Source organism: Pteronotus mesoamericanus, unplaced genomic scaffold (genome assembly GCF_021234165.1).
Source record: "Pteronotus mesoamericanus isolate MK-2021 breed Mesoamerican mustached bat unplaced genomic scaffold, CSHL_Meso_final contig_74, whole genome shotgun sequence".
NCBI classification, from domain to species: domain Eukaryota; kingdom Metazoa; phylum Chordata; class Mammalia; order Chiroptera; family Mormoopidae; genus Pteronotus; species Pteronotus mesoamericanus.
In genome coordinates, this window is record NW_026555247.1 from 16,674,056 (window position 1) to 16,691,774 (window position 17,719).

The 17,719-nt window shown below is 46.5% G+C and overlaps 1 pseudogene; it reads left to right on the forward strand.

Moving 5' to 3' along the window:
- The first annotated feature begins 16,202 nt into the window (after positions 1 to 16,202).
- Positions 16,203 to 17,507, forward strand: LOC129078880 (nucleosome assembly protein 1-like 4; annotated as a pseudogene).
- Positions 17,508 to 17,719: the final 212 nt, after the last annotated feature.

A 17,719-nucleotide genomic window follows, 5' to 3' on the forward strand; every position in this document is an offset into this window, starting at 1 on the left:
ATATTGTCTTCCAATCTATGAACATGGACTGCCTTTATTTATTTAGATCTTCTTTAATTTCTTTCAACAATGTTTTATAGTTTTCAGTGTTTAAGACTGTGCTTCTTTAGGTAAATTTATTCCTTTTTTATTATTCTGATGCTATTATAGGTAGAATTATTTTCTTAACTTTACTCTTGAATTATTTACTGCAAGTGTATAAAACTACTTTTTTTGTTATACTGTATGTACAATTTATATGTTTTTGCCTACAAATGTTGTATTCTGCAACTTTGCTGATCATATTATTAGTTTTAATAGGTTTTTAGTGCATCTTGAGGATGTTTTCTATTCGAGATCATATCATCTTCATGAGTCTCAGTGTTCTTTTTTGTGAATTTGACTCCAAGGCAAGGGAAACAAAACCAAAATTTAATAAGTGGGACTTCATTGAACTAGAAAGCTTCTGCATAGCAAAGGAAACCATCAAGGAAACAAAAAGGCAAACAACGAAATAGGAGAAGGTATTTGGAAATAATGCAACTGATAAGGGGTTAATATCCAAGATATGAAAGAACTTAAAAACAACAATAACAATAACAACAAAACAACTGGATTAAAAAATAGGCAGAGGATCTGGAATAAACTTTTTTCCATGGGAGACATATGTATGGCCAACAAGCACATGAAAAGATGTTCAACATCACTAATTATTAGAAAAATGCAAGTCAAAACCACAACGAGCTATCACCTCATACCTGTTAGAATGGCTGTCATAAAAAAGACAAAAAATTAGTGTTGAAGCAAATGTGGAGAAAAGGGAACCATCTTGCACTGCTGGTGGGAATACAAGCTGGTACAGCTACTATGGAAAACAGTATGAAGCTTCCTCATAAAATTAAGAATAGACCTATCATGTGATCTAGGAATCCCACTTCTGGATATTTATGCAAAGAAGGTGAAAACACTAATTCAAATAGATGTGTGTACTCCTACATTCATTGCAGCATTATTTACCATAGCCAAGATATGGAGACAACCCAAGTGTCCATTTTCGGAGGCTTGGATGTACATGTCACAGATTTAGCCAATCACCCATTAATACACACACACACACACACACACACACACACACACACACACACACACTACTGCTCTGCCATAAAAAAGAGGAAATATTGCTATTAGCCACAACATAGATGGATCTTGAGAGTATCGTGCTAAGTGAAACAAGTCAGAGCAAAAGGACAAAAAGCATGTGATTTCTTTCACATATGGAATATAAAACAAAAAGGTAACAAATGAACAAAATAAAATAAAAACAAACTTGTGGATATAGACAACAGAATGGTGGTTACCAAGAAGGAAAAGAGGTAGGAGAAGGCAAAAGGGGGTAAAGAAGGTCAAACACATAGTATTGAATGGAAACTAGACTTTTGGCGGTGAGGCCACAATGGAGTATACAGATACCAAATTATAATGTTGTACACCTGAAACTTATATAATGTTATTAACCAATGTTATCGCAATAAAAAGTAATTTTTAAAAAGTGTAAGTCACCTCTAAACAGATGGTTTGAGGGACGATCCATTAGATTGTGCGTACACCTGGTGCATGGGGAGCTCCCCCGCGTAAGAGCCTGTCTCGCTCACCCTTGTGAGGTGCTCCTCTCTCCGGCTCCCAGAGGTGGGCCCTGTCCTCTGCCGAGTCAGTCAGTCATCCCGGGCTTGCCCCCGAGGCTGTGCTCCCAGCGGGGGAGCTGCATGGATGCTGCCCTGCCCGAACCAGCCCACTCGAAGCCCTGAGCACCTCTTTCAGCCCCATCACTGGCCCTGGCTCCAGCCTCATCTCCCAGGCGGAAAGCAACCCCAGACCCAAAATGTGCCCACGCCCATGATGACCCCAAAATAAAGAAAGAAGAAGGGAAGCGGAGGTTGTCACAATGCTGGATTTCTTCTGCGGAGGGTGGGGCCTCCACTCGTGGGCCCTGAGAGGCGGGTGTTCGGTGAGGAGGGGCTGCGGACTGATAGGGGAGAGAAATCCGTCTTAGCAGAGTCCTTCAAACCAAACTCTGAATGGCTCCAAATAAACAGAAGTAAAAAGAGCTACTTAAATGCTAACTTTATATTTAAAATTTTAATATATAAAACTTCAAATAGAAATTCTGCACTGATCCATGTTATGTACCTATATATTAGTTTCCAAAAACTCAGCATATTTATTGCTTGTTCACATGAGCTAGGCCCTGTCCCACTGCTGGGACCATGGTCTGACCCTCAGGGGCCCCCAGTTCAGCGATGGAGATGAGGTGAGCTGTGCTGGGGGGGCCTGCCTGCTCCCTGACAGAGTTCACCTTGAGCCAGTTGGCCCTTAGATTGTTCTGTGGGTTTGGGGGGCTTTCAAGTGCGCAGTCTCCTCTTAGTTGAGTGCATAGGCCCAAGGGTACCTGTGGGCCTTTGGACACACCCCGAGTCCCCTGACTGCTCCCAGAGCGGGCCCAGGCCTTGGTGGGGATGGAGAGGCTGGGGCCTCTGAGAAGTGGATGCCTCGCCCAGCACCAGGCCAGGCCTGCTGCCACGCGCTGCCCCAGCTGGCTGCCTGCTACCCAGTTCTCTCCACACACAGGTTTGGGACTGGTGTCAGTCTGCCTCCAACAGAGCCCTCAGGCCAACAGCCACCCACTGCTCCACACCGCCTTCCCCGGCCTCTCTGCCAAGTCAGGGCAATAGTACAGGGTCCGGCACAAATAACGCCCCTTTTTATGGCAAACTCTTTTATTACAAAATCATAAGCGTGTAATTCTGTAACATAACAATATTACACTCAAGCACACCGTATGACATTTTAGGTGAAGTGTTCAAAATAAAACTATAAATTATCACTCCCATATTATTACCCAAGCAACCGCACTCAAGCAGGCGTTACTTCTGCTAGACCCTGTACTTCCTCCTCAAGGTCATTGTGAGGTTTCACAGGCACCTGGCATGGCAGAGGGGCTCTGGGAGGGTTGGTAGCCTCCGCGGCTCTTCCTGCAGGAGGAGGGAGGTTTCAGTGGTGAGCACTGGCAGGTGCCGTCCTCCGAGCCAGGCACTGCCTTCGCCTCCTTTTGAGGAGTGCCTCGTTCCTTCCTGGGTCAGGAAACCACCCTGGGCCCTGGTCTGTGAGCAAGGTACGTTTTGGCTCCTCTGGGACACTGTAACCAGATGGGCCAGGGAGGACAACTCTGGGCAGAGGACAACTGCCCCTCAGCCCAAAGCCCTGCCCAGGGGGCTGCTCGGCCAGCCCCCGAGGGCACAGAGGCACCTGTTCCAGCCCTGCCCCCGAGGAGCCCCAGATATGCCAAGTACAACCCCTCCCCCACCGCAGGGAGTCGCACCAGCTGCACTCCCATGACACCGGGTTTCTCAGACATATTCTCCAAGTTGGAAAAATAGCAACACTATTATGAGCAGAGCCTGCTGAAAGGAGGGCTGAGAGCATTCTGAAGACACATTGCTCTTAGTCGGTTTTATGGCACATTTGCATTTAAATAGATTCTTTATCTCTCTTTCTGAACTTCACAATAATAAAGCCTTAAAAATGCTGACTAATAGAGTGGCGGGTGCTTAATTTTCACTTTAATTTAACACTGATACATTGTCTTATTATACCCACTCCAGCTCAGATAATACTTGTAAATGCAACTTTTAAATGTTTTTTGTTCTGTTTGGGTAAAAAAAATCAGACCATTTCTGCACCCACGTCACAAGAAAGGTGCCCCTCTCCCGGGCTGGGCCCTTCTCGGCAGCGCACCACACAGGCCGTGCAGTCAGTTACACCGTAAACTCGGCCCAGGGGTAGACGGCTACCAGCCTTACCGTGGGGATCACACCGTAAGGTGCACAAATGTTGAATCACTGTGTGGTACCCCTGAAACTATTATAATAGTGGATGCCAGCTGTACTTTAGTACATTAAAAAAAATAGAATACATAATTGTACCCTGGGAAAAAAGTCAGCTAGTCATGCGTCCCGCCCTCCATAGTTTCCCTGGATGGGAACAAGGCCTCCCAGCAGCTGCAGGAAAAGGCCCCCAGGCCCAGAGCCTGACCTGCCCTGGGCAGCAGCCAGTGGCCTGCCGGAACCGGCTTGTCCCGTGGCTCAAGAGCTGATTATTAAGTTTTCAGGAATTTTCCAAGCCAGTTCTTCAACAGTCATTATTAAAAGTTAAATTATGTAGACTTACGAGGAAACAAATCATATTAAAAATGAAGGTAAAAAATACTCAAAACTCATTCTTCATTATTGTTTTCTTACCATCTATGTCCCTGGGGCCATTCGCCCCCGAGGAGGACGGGTTACATAATGGTGTTGGGCAAGGTTAGGCTGGGGGCCTGCGATGGGCCCCACTCGGAGCATTCACAAACCAGCTCCCCCAGGTTTATTCACAGAGGCGGTTCGCTAGCTGTGTGCCAAGACCACTGCTAACAACTGGCACGACCCAGAGCCACCGTGCGCTTTGTTTCTGTCTTGTACACTGGCCCTGGCAGGACGGCATCAGGCGGCCCCTCCTAGATGGGCAGCTCTCAGCGCTCCAGAGGGGGGTTGGTCATGCCCCAGGCCTGTGTGATATTTCTCTTGACGCAGCCCCTACACAGGCCTATTGCCTGTGCACTCCCTCCTCCCTAGAAAAACTCCCAACAGGGACCTTCCCCCTATCCTCTCCATCAGCCCTGCACATCCTCTCCTGGGAGACCCCAAGGCCTCAGGCATGGCAGGCCCTCGCCTGAGGATATCCCAGAGTTCCTGCCTCCCACCTGGATGGCAGCAGCAGCATCTCACTGATTTCTCAGCCTCCAGCCCCTCTCCAGCCTGCCGGATCTTCGCCTCGCGGGGCTCTCGTAACGTCCCTCCTCGCCTCTAGAACCTACAGTGGCTCCCTACTCCCAGCACAACCATCACCAGCTCCCCTCTCTGGCTCTCAGCGCCCCACCCATCCTGAATGAGGCTCCAAGAGATGGAGTGAAAACCACCTTTGCTCATCTTAGTTGGTTTTAAAAAAAGGAACACTTGCCCATTCTGACATGACCAAAGCAAAGCACCCCTTTTGTCAAAAAAGGGGATCATTGCAATGGTCCAGATGCCAATTCCGGAGCTTTCTGCCCATGGGCTCCTGTCTTTCACTGTTGCTCTGGGCGCCTCCTCCTCATTCACTTTCTAAACCCTGCCCCTGCTTCCAGCCACCACCCCCGGTCCCATATCCCTTTAGATACAAAGGGTCATAAATGCACAAATAATGGGGTATTTAAATGGCAATTAGGGTACCAATTTGTAAGCTGCCATGTTGCAGGGTGGGATACAAGCCCATCATGCAGGACTTGTCCAAAAGCCCTGTGATTGTCCCACTCACGCCCTCCTCCAGGGCACCAAAGGCCTGAAGAGTGGGTATTGGGAGGGGCGCTCACCTTCACCTCAAATGCAGACAGGGGCTTCAGTGGGACACGTGAAAGCGTGATGCCTGTTCTCTGGGGGTTGGGGGCACCACGGTATGCCATGCCTGCTGGCGGGCCCTCGGCATTGAGTGCAGAGCAGAGCAGAGGCGGGAGATGTGACCCTTGTCCCCACAGCGACTCCAGGGCAGAGTGAGCTGAGCTTTAAAGGGTGGGTGGGGTGATTGCTGGGGGGAGGAGGGTATAAGGGGACTAAATGGCAATGGAAAAAAATATAATAAAGATTATATATTAAAAAAGGGTGGGTGGAATGAAGAGAAGTCTAGAAGATGTGGGAGGGCATTCTAGTCAGGAAGAGCAGGGAACAAGTGTCAAAGCTCCAGCAGAAAGAGTGTGTTCCAGCCTCAGGGCCCCAGCAGCCTGGCTGAGACACTGAGGGATTTGCCAGCAGCTGTGAGAGGTGCTGGTGAAGGCTCTCGGGGCCAGCCAGAGCCCTGCCTCCCCACTGCTCTCCCCCCTGCCTGGGCTCCTGGTCCAGCTTCCCCAGGGCTATTTCATCTCTCTGCGACCCTAACCTCTCTAGGATTTGATGCGCCCTGTGCTGTGCCCACGCCTAGTTCATACTCCATCCCAATCAACTTCTTAACTCCACATATCCAACCCCGGACTCATGATCTCTCCCCCAATACCCGTTCTTTCATTTTCCTCAGCTCTGTATAACCTCCCATCCTCCACACCAGAGGTCAGGGAGCTGTCCTTGAGTTTCCTCGGTCAACATCCAATTTATTATCGCACCTGGTTGGCTTTCCTCCCAGGGGTCACTCATATCCAGCCATTTCTTGACATCCCTAATTCACTCCCCCTCTCCAGCAAACAGCCCCCATTTTCTCTTGTCCAGATGACCAGCCTTTAGTGGCCCTCTTAGTCCTCCGCTCCCAATAATTTATTATTTACCCAGGAGCCAGAGCAATTTTTCTGAAAATATAGATCAAATTATCTTACTGTAGAGTTTAAACCTTCCAACTGCTCTGCATCGTATCTGGAATTACAGCAGCAGCTCTTCGCCCTGGTCTAGAAGGCCCTGCGTCTGGTTCCCCGCCCCCGCCCCAGTCTTCAGGCTCCTCCTACGTTCTCGCCACTGCAAGTCTCTCTGAGCCTGGGGGTTTTGCACACACTGGTCTTTCCTCCTCAAAGGTTTTGTCTCTCAGGTCTCATCATCCTTCAGGGCACAGCGTAAATCTCTCCTCCCTGGGGACATCTTCCCTGAACGACCCCTCCCCTACTTCCTTCCTTGGAGATTTCCCCCCTTTTTCCTGTGCATTTGCCGCACTGTTTTCATCGCAGCATTTAGTGTTCAGTTTACTTTGCATTCCTTCCTACTCTGGTCCAATGGCTCCCGTTGGGAGCTGTCCTAGGTGCTGGAGACGCAGCCAGGAACAACCTGACCTACTCTGCTCAGCCAACCGTCCATGGCTCCGGAAGACAGAAACTGCGTCTATTCTGCTGGCCCCAGGCCTGGCTAACACAGAGATGGGGTACAACAGGCATTTGTTGTTTCATTAATGGATTTGTGTAGGGACTAGGCCTGAACTGATTAAAACGCTGTCTTAGCTGTAAAGTTCTATAGAAATAGAATATTTGCAAATCAAATAAACCAACTGGAATTTACCGGAAGGCATTTTTGAGCCTTAGTAAATCCTTTTTTATTTTTTTTGAGCAAAAAATCCTTTTGTAATGTAAATGGTCCATCGCTTCCTTCTGGCTCTTTGTTGTTCTCACTCAAGAGGGTTCAGTGAACCCTCTAAAATTATATGCAAAATATGTGTGCACAAGCGCGCTGAGGCCTTCACATCTTCCACTAAATTCTTGAAGGGGTGCATTACTCCAAAAAGGTCAGGACACATCACTGTGGCCTGTGCCCATTTTTCAGGATTGTTTTGATAAGCCCTTTTCTGGTGAATCAATTGCACTGATAACTGTCTATTTTTAGAAAACAGCTCTGTTTTAGCCACAAACTTCCATCTAGTCATCATTAAATGAATCCCCAGTCCCATGCAGTTGGTGAAAACCCTTATGTGTAAAGCATAAATGTGCTTTCTGTTACAAAGATGGAAACATATCTTTTCCTTTGTATTTTGATAAGGCTGAAAACAAGTCTTGAAACATATGAAAATGTTGCAGGTGGGCACACGTAACCAGATACTTGGTGATCATGGACAAAGAATTGAGCTGAATACAGAGTTTATTGCAGGAAGAGAGAGAGCAGATTAAATGGTAGTACACTCCACAGAACACGGGAGCAGGCCAACTCCAAGCAGAGACTGACCTCAGGCTGGAAGGAGTCTAATCTCATAGAGCAGATATTTCCTGGCTAGTTTTGGCAAGGTTTTATTGTTGATTTGCAGGTCATTATATTACTTTAAAGCTACTGTGCATGTGACCTCCCATGATTTTCCTTGATTGGCCACCAAGGAAGGGGATCCCACAATGTTAATTTATTATAATGATACGGTCACAGGTGGGCACAACTAACCAGGTTCTTGGTGATTGCAAACAAAAAATTGAACCGAACACAGGGTTTATAGCAGAAAGTGAGAAAAAGCAGATTTATTAAGCCACACAGAACGTGGGAGCAGGCCAACTCTGAGCAGAGTGGAGCAGAGAAAGCCTAACAGCAGCAGCCCTGAACTCAGGGGCTAGAGGACTTTTATTCCTTAGGGTTGGTCTCCCATGATTTCCTTAATTGGCTACTGGGAAGAGGGTCCCACAATGCTAATGTATTATAATGAAGTAGGGATCAGGTAGCATCTTCTGCGCAGGTGCAGTCCTAATTAACTAGAATTTAATGCTTTTCCAGATGCAGAAACTACCAGACTTAGGACAGGGTCTCCGCCCTTTATCCATGTTCTTTATCTCCTGGGGCACCTTTGGAGTTTCCTCCTTCCTGACTATCTCTTGCCTTAATACTATAATGAAGCAGGGGTCATATAGCATCTTCTGCGTTTGTGCATTCATGATTCACCATGATTCAGTGCTTTTCCAGAAAGCAGGGACAACTAGTCTGAGAACAGGGTCTCTTTCTTGTATCATTGTCCTTTGTCTTAGCCCTGGGGCACCTCTGGAGTTTCCTCCTTCCTGACTATCTCCTACCTCAAAAAACTAAATAAGTTGCTCAAAAGCAGGAGCTGTTGGAAATTTCTTGGTAAAGAAAAAAAAGAACACGCTCCATTTTAAGCTGCTGCTGGGTCTCCAAGTGAATTTGACTTAGCCTGAGATGCAGGATTTCTCCTCCCAGATGAACAATGCAGAGGGAATTTTTAGAAATCACAGCCTGTCAAGCAGTATCCCTTACAAGCCCCCCAGAGCTCCAGCTCCTTGCCTCCGGGAGTGGAATCCCACACCCAGCCTCCAGCAACTCAGGGGCCGCAAAGTCGTCCTCCGGTTCCGACACTCATCTCCCCTGTGTCACTCAGGTCAGTGGAGGGCATTTGCATTCCCTCCCTCTCATCGAAGGCAAGCCACCTCTTTCCTTTTACCCAGGGCCAAATCTGGCCCCACAGCTGCCAGCCAAGCTGCCCAGTGAGGGGAGTCCTGGGATGTGGAGGGGGCCTTGGGGGCAGGTTCCATGGGCGGGGTCAGAGAAAGCAGTAGGGAAGACAGCACCGGACAATTGTACCTGTGGCCGTCTCTTACCTCCCCGCTTTACAATCCTTGATAAGGTTTACGCCATTTTTGAATCTTTTTTAGAGCTTTCTCTCTGCATCCATAGTCTTTGAGGACGGTCTGCCCTTATATCTTCCTGGCTTGGGGTCTAGGGCAGGTCTGAGTGAGCGGAGGTTATTTTGAGGAGGTTAACAAAAGTTATTCTTTAGAAGTGACAAGAGAAAAAATGCTGAGATGTTCTAAATTAAATTACAGTAGGCCGGAGGGTGAGAGGAGGAGACATGGAGAGTTAATCAGTAAACAGACTGATTACATTCCTGAATGTATGTTGAAACTTTGAATCAGTTCCCAGGCAGCTATTTGAGCAATTATCTAGAAAGAATAGCCGACTACCAGACGCCACCGCATGCTCCTTACCCATGAACCTTCCGGACTGTTGCCCAAAACCAATCTAGAAGCAAATCCCAGAATCTTCCCTGCTTCACCTTTTCCCCAACCCCCAAGCCTCATCTGTAAGGAATGTTAATGCAAAACAACTTATATCTTTCTTCCCCTAACTCATTGTACAGAAGAGCCCCATCAACCCCGGGGCGGGGGGGGGGGGGGCATACTTTTCTTCTCTGCCTAGCGGGGCCGCTGGTTGTTTAGACTGATCACCCCAGGACGCGGTCCTTTCTTTGGCTAGCATATGGCTCGATTAACCCTTTCTTTCAGAACAATTTTCAGTTTCAAAGATTTTTATTTGACAGGAGGTTTTTGTTTTGTTTTTCTTATTTTTGTTCGCTTTCTATTGTGGAAAATTTCGAACATATGCAACAATGAGCTAATAGAATGACAAACCTCTATATACCCACTCAGCTTTGACAATTCCACTTCTGCAAGTCTTGGTTCCCTTTACCTTACCCCCCAGGGGATTCTTTTGAAGCAAATTCCATAATTCAAAACATTTCACCTATAAATATCCCCACATGTATTTCTGAAAGATGAGAAATCTATTATGTAAATATAACCACAATACAATGATCACATTGAAACCGGAAAAGCCAGCATTCCTGCTGCCTGTCATTTACTGGACCCAATAAGCAGAGACAAGGACTGAATCTTTATGGGCACTTTACTCAGATGGCCAGCGATCTGAGAAGACAGCGGGTATGAACCCTAACAGACTGCCTTACATTTCCTTTCAAGCCAGACCTTTTTGACAAGGGGGCAAAAGTGTAGATAAGGGATTTGGAATTCAGGAAAGAGGTTAATTAGATAAAAGCTGCAGCCTGGCAATTTGCCTAACATCCTTTCATCCACTGACCAGTGATTTTCGTTAACTGTGTCCTGTGTCCTGGGCGACTGTCTTTATCTGTGTCCTGGGCGGCAGATGGTCTCTTCCAGGAACACAATGGCTTGCATACCACCTTGACTGCTTATGGTCTCTTCTGGAGCACAAAGGTCTAATTGCCTGTGGTCTCTTGGAGTCATGGTGGGCTGTACCTGTAGTTCCTGAAACAATAGCTTTTGACATACATTAACTACTAGGCTTATTAACTATTACCTTAAACAAATTTTCTGGCTCTTGAATTCCCCCATCAACATCTAAACATTTTTGATAATTCCCTCATATCATCAAATATGCAGGCAATATTCATCTTTCCCTGATGGTTTCATAAACGGTTTTATTTTTATGATGTGTTTAAATCAGAATCCAATAAGGTCTACACATTGCTCTTAGTTAATAAAGCTCTTAAGTCTCTTTTAATGTATAATTTTCCTTCCAATTCTGTTTACTTGTTAGTTTTTGAAGCATGAAGAATATGCTTCAGCATTAGGTGTTCTCTACATTTCTAGCCGTAGTCTCTTCTTCCTGTGTGATTCTTGTTTATTCTTTGTCTTTTTTGAGAGCCAGATGGGGGAGGGAGGAGGGAGTCTCCCTGTGATACCATCATTCATTTAACACTCTTCTGGAGAATAAACCCTTTCCTCCAGCAGAGCCTGGTACTCCCTGCCTCTGTCCACAGGGACCAATCTCTCCTGGGTACCCTCTCACCCCTTACTGTCTAAACGGGGATGGAGCGGGGGGTGGTCTGGGTGTGTGGATGTTCATCAGTTACAGACCACCAGGAGCACACCCGTAGTCAAACAAAGTTGGGTTTTCTGTATTGATGCAAAGCGAAGAGGCCGACATCAACATCACGGAGAACCGTGGGTGCCCTGGAAGAGTGTTGAGAAGGACTGAGAATGTGATTTGGACTTGAGTTAGGCGATGCGGAGGATGTTCAGGGAAGCGGTGGTTTGCTCTGCACTGGGTGCTGTCTGGAAATGAGGAGCGGCCCTGCCTGTGATGGCTGAACCTCAGGTAGGGTTTGGGAGAAACAAAGAGGATTAATGCTGCGATCAGTAAAGAAGTCTCCGTCAAAAAAAATAAATAAATAAAAGGGTTTCTGAGCCTTTCTTCAGGTCTGGGCAGAATTTTTTTTTTAATTTTTTAGATAGAGAAAGGGAGAGAGAAAGTGGGGTGGGGGGGATACAACAGTTTGTTCTATTTATTTATGCATTCATTGGTTGCTTCTTGGATGTCCCCTGACTGGGGATCAAATCTGCAACCTTGGTCTATCAGGTGGATGATCTAACGAGCTGAGCTACACAGCCAGGGCTCTGGAAAGCATTCCGGTATTCGTCGGTGCTCAGGCAGGCTCATGGAATGGTCTTGTTTTTACTTGTCTCTCACATCACCAAGGGGCCTTGTCTCGCATGGGTGTTCTCTGCAACTGTTTTTGTTCCAAGGGGAATGCCGTGGCCCAGTTGTCAGTGTCAGGCTGGCTCCCAGCTATCAGAGCATGACTTTTGTTGTCTTGGGTCCTGACTGTGCCTGTTCTCAGCCCCGTGATGGGATGCTCCAGGCTTGGGACCCACACACTGTCTTCTCAGCTTTTTCAGGTTTGCTAGGTCCATGGCTCAGAGATCTGATTTCTGAATTCTTGTTTGTCTTCTCTCTGTGCTATGGTCTCTTGGCCTAGTTAGTCTCTTTACCACTGGGGACTTATGGTTTTGGTTTTGGCTTTATCCCTTGACAATCATTTAGAGGACTGTGGGGAGAGAGCAGAGGCTGGTGACTATGTCCTCACCGCATGGCTCACCGGCTTTCATCTGGACCACATCGTCTGAGAGCTGCTCCTCAGTGAGGTCTCCCGTCCTTAGGGAGGGGACGCTTGGTCCTTATGCCCAGTGAATCCCCTCCTTGATAAACTTGGGGGCGAGGTGTGTGGAATATGCAGGCCACAGGCTGATATTGGGATCCAGAAGGTTCCCATTCCCTGACTAACACGAACTACATTTCCCCTGCAGGCACTTCACTTCATCATCTTATTCTGCGCCCAGGGCTGTGTCATCATGGACTCGTTTGTTCTCCAAAGTGGATTTCCCATGGCTGAGTCACTTTGTTTCTTTATATCTGGAGCAATAGACATATTTGCTTCTTCGAAGCCATCAAGGTAGCAAACGGACACTTGAATAAGAACCATACTTCTTACCCGTGCAATCTGGTACTTTTAATTAGCTAGCTGGACAGCCACTTGTCTTCTTTAAAGTAGAAATTATTAAAGGCCGGGGGGGAAACATCCATTTAATGCAATGTCACGCTTATGTCATTTGTCTCAGCAACTTGGCTTCACTCAGTTGTACTCTGTGGAGAAATAATGGCAATATTACAAAGGAATCATTGCTCAAATGTGATCCCGGGGAGCCGAGAGTGTTCCACCACAGTCATAATTACACATCCCTTGCTCTGCATTAAATGTGAAGGAAACATCTTTGCTGCTATTGCTCAAGAAAGAAGCCAGCATTGGGGATGGAAAATCTGATTCCAGTTCTGCAAACCCCCAAACATTTCATGGGGCTTGTGGCGGGCGAGTCAGAAGGAACGAGGAAGGCGGCTAATGTCAGAGTCGTCTGCGGTGAAATCCATTCCTAACCCCTTTTAGGAAAGCTTGTTCTTCTAAATGTCATTGTATTTTTATTTTTTAAATAGTATTTTATTAAAGTATAGTTGGCATACAATAGTATATTAGTTTCAGGTGTACAACACAGTGATTCAACATTTGTATACCTAATAATTTGATCACCACACTAAGTCAAGTAACCACTTATATAAGTGTATTTTTACAGAGCTGTATTTACATGTGGGCTGGGATTTGTTCCTGGAAGTGAATATAATAACATGAAGAGGGTATGCTATTCAAGAGCAACCCTTCTTATTAGCAGTGTGTACAATGCTAACAATTGCATTTCCTCCTATGATTTATAGGGTGACCCTTGTGTGCCACATATGGTGCACATTTCATTTCCACAACAGCTCCTTTTATCGGTGAGGAAAAAGGCCAGAGAGACCGACAATGTCACACAGTTAGGGAGAGTGCAGCCTTGACTCAAACCCTTTGGTCTGGCTCAGTCAGGTCTCCTCCTCCAGGAAGCCTTTGACCTCCACACACCATGCCCCACTGTGATGCCTGTATTGTATCCTGGGATCTGCTATGTCCCTGTTGTTAGACCACAAAAGCAGGCTGGGAACTTCCTCATTTATTTCCAATTCTTGCCCCAAGGATTGTCCTGATAAATCCCTCCACAAGGAACCCAATGCCAAGCCACACCCCTTCCGTTGTGGCCAAGCATTGCCACCCCTCTGTCTCTGCGTGGTCCTCCGACTCATTCTCATAGGTACCAGGGCTCAGAACTCTGTGAAAGGGGCCACTCTCTTAGAGATACAAATAAAGCATGAAGGAATGAGAACTGGGGCTGAGTTTTTTTCTAAAAAAGGAATAAAACAGGGGAGAAGGAGCAAAGACATAGAGACGGCAAGTGGCCCGTGAGGACAACTCTCTGCGCAGGGACACATTTTGTAACTGAATTCTCCCTGGCAGCTCCCTGCAGGAAAGCAGAAGCAGGAAGGGCCCGGTTCATCGTGAAGGTCAAAGCTGCGTGCAGCTGAGGGAGTGAAGACGGCAAAGGACAAGGGGCCAAGCCCCAGACGCCTGAGGGAGCACAGAAAGTCTCATTTAAAACTTAGAACCGTATCCACATTCATATTTGAATCAAAGATATGAGGAAGAAAAAGCATCAAAAAGAAACAGGCTCCTTGGGTCTGGAGGAGAAGGTCAGATGGATTAAGCAGCGGAGAACAGGCTCCGAGCTGGGGCCACCCGGGTTTGGATGCCAGCTGTGCCCATTTCCAGCGTGAGACCTTGGACTGGTTATCAGCCAGTCTGGCCTCAGTTAAACACTCTGGGAAATGGAAGTGCTGACGGTACACATTTCACTAGGTTGTTTTGTAGATTAAGAAGCTTTACCCCTGGCTGGTGTGGCTCAGTGGATTACACATCAGCCTGCGAACCAAACGGTTGCCAGTTAGATTCCCAGTCAGGGCACACGCCTGGATTGTGGGCCAGGTTCCCCAGTGGGAGGTGTGCGAGAGGCAACCAATGTACCTCTAGCACATTGGTGTTTCTCTCCCTCTCTTTCTCCTTCCCTTCCCCTCTCTAACAAAATAATAAATAAAATCTCTCTAAAAAAAAGGAAAAGGTTAATACCCATGAAAAGCTCAGGTCAATAAACACAGCTAACGCGCGTTGAGCACCTGCTCTGGGCCAGCACTGTGCTAAGTGCTGGACACATGCCAACTCACAGGATCCTCTTATAAGCACAGAAAAGGCAGTGCTTTTCTTTTTAATTATACATTTCTTGTACATTTTGTAAGATTATACCAACATTTCTTTTACTTTAATTGTGTGCAATCTTTTAAAAAAAGATTTTATTTATTTATTTTTAGAGAAAAGGGAAGGGAGAGAGAGAAAAGGGGAGAGAAATATCTATGTGCGAGAGAAACATTAATTGTCTGCCTCTTGCATGTCCCCAGATGGGGACCTGACCAGCAACCCAAGCATGTGCCCTGACTGGACCTTTCCATTCACAGGCCGGCGCTCAACCCATTGAGCCACACCAGCCAGAGCAAAAGGCCAGTACTTTTATTAGCATCATCCTCATTTTGCAGATGCAAAAACTAAGGTACAGATTGCCTTTGATCTTCTCCAAGATCACACAGCTAAGAAGTGGCAAAACCAGGGGTTGAATCTGGATACTCTGACATCAGAATCGCTCTCCTAACCACCATGCAATGCTGCCTCTCAAAAACACTAAGATATTTTGGTTAGTATCAAGGTACCTGTTGTGTGTTGAATTATTTCCCCAAGAAAGAGCTGTTGAAATCCTCACACCTGGTACCTGTTCATTCTCATTTGGGTCTTTTTCCCCATGTGTCTAAATTTGTTAAGAATATTTCACCTCTACAAGTGTTCGGATAACTGGTGATGAGACTGACCACATGACCAGGTCCCCTGAGATAACACGACACACAGCCTCAGGTGACAGATCAAACTCAGTCAATGAAAATTCCACTTTACACTAAAATAAATCCTTTTTTGAGAAGACTTGATTAAATTCTGGCTCCACCGTTGCCTTTGAAATATTGCTTGCCTCCTCTCCCGGGTCCCCCCGCCCCCTCACTTTCATCACAAGGAAGAAAACTGTGACAGTGAGGATATTCCTTGTCACTTCTATCTGACCAAGAAGCAAGAACTGATTGGTGATGTGAAAATGGCAGGACCCAGCAGCATGTCCCCTGGAGGCAGAGAAAGATGGGGACACGGGGCACTCTGGGAGTGCCCCCTAAATCTAAAGAAACAATTCAAGTCAGCAGGTATAAGCCATAGCTCAGGAAGGAACTCCTGATCTGACAAAGAAGTATTGAGTAGACAAGAGCTAGACCGCCCTACAGCCACTGAAGACCATGTCTGAAAGTGGTAAAGCAAGGTCCAGAACTCATAGCAGAACAGCATTTTTAAAAAGAATGGAAAGATACCAACTGCCATTTTACAGAGGTTAATTCTAAGAGGCCAGATAGGAGATTGCTTCTATTTTGTTTTAATTTTATTTTGTTCTGTGTTTTGGGGTTTTTTTTTCCCCTCTGTGTGCTTTGCATGTGTTCTGCAACAAAGACCTATGACATCTGGAATTAGAAAAGTTATTTTTGGCTTCCGCTGCCACAGGAGGCATGAGGAGATAAAAAAAACAAAAAACAAAAAAACAACACATTCAGATGGCAGACACTAATAGCTTTTCAAATGGGGTTCCTTCAGATTCCTCGGAAGCTGCTAAAGATGCAAATACTACAAAGCAGCTCACAGATCAGGTGACACAGAACCCTCAAATTCTGGTAGCCTAGCAGGAACTGCTTGACAGTATCTCCCACACTACTCCCGGCCACATTGAGACATTGCCCAAAGCAGTAAAAAAAAGAATCAACACATTGACACAACTTCAGGTGAAGTGTGCTCACAGAGAAGCCAAGTTCTACAAAGAGGTCCATGACCTGGAGAGGAAGTACAAGGCGCTGTACCAGCCTCTCATTGACGAGAGAAGGGTTAGGTGACGTTGGGCAGACAGACACAGAATTGGAATTGCACAGTGAGAATGAAGAGGAAGAAAAATTGTCTGGAAACATGCAAGATAAACTAGTCATGGCATCAGCAGAAGAGCCAAACCTCAAAGGAATGTTGGAGTCTGGTTCCCCATCTTTTTCTTTTCACAAAAATATTTTTTATGGATTTTTTTGAGAGAGAGAGACATTGGTTTGTTGTTCCACTTATTTAAGCATTCGCCAGTTGATTCTTGTATGTGCCCTGACTGGGAATGGAAAACCTGGGCGTATGGGGATGATGCTCTAACCAACTGAGCTCCCGGGCCAGGACCATGGCTCACTGTCCTTAGAAATGTGGCTATGCTGAGTGAGTTAGGCCAGGAATATGAGGAGCCCATCTGGACACACCTACAGGATGTTAAAGTGAAGTTTTCAGACCCTGGGCAGCCTCTGCCTTTTGTATTCGAGTTCCACTTTGAACCCAAAGACTACTTTATCAATTCAGTCCTGACAAAAAACGTGCAAGATGAAGTCAGAGCCAGATAAGGCCTACCCCTTTTCCTCTGAAGATCCTGAAATTGTTCACTTGATGGGTGTTGCAGTATTGACTACAAAAAGGAAAAATGTTACAGTCAAAACAATCAAGAAACAGCAGAAACACAAGGGTCGAGGCACTGTCAGAACAATTTCCAAGCAAGTCCCCAACGATTTGTTTTCAGCTTCTTCAGTCCCCTGCAAGCATATGGGGATGGACTCACTGGATGAAGTTTTGAGTTCACAGGAGCCTCCAACTTGGAGACTGGACACTTTCATTAACAGACCATCCTGCGAGCAGTACAGGACTTCATGGGGGAGGCCACAGAGGATGACAGCGATTTTGAAGAAGGTGAGGAAGGCGAAGAGGAAGGAGACAATGCGAGTGATGCCAAAGTGAACCTCAGAAGCAGCCCAGCCCCCTCCAAGTGCAAGCAGCAGTGAACAGTGAGGACCTGTCCCTATGCAGCACTCACACCCAACCTGTTTGTTTTCAAGCGCACTGTTTTCACTTTCACTTTTCCTTTTTCCTTGCCATTTTGCTTAACCTGTACAGTGGCAAATACATTTCAGAACTAGGTTTAATTCCAGCACTCCCTACGCCCCGGGTGCAGAGCAGTAGACTTTCCCAGGCCCTCCTTGGTGGGAGGGGAGGT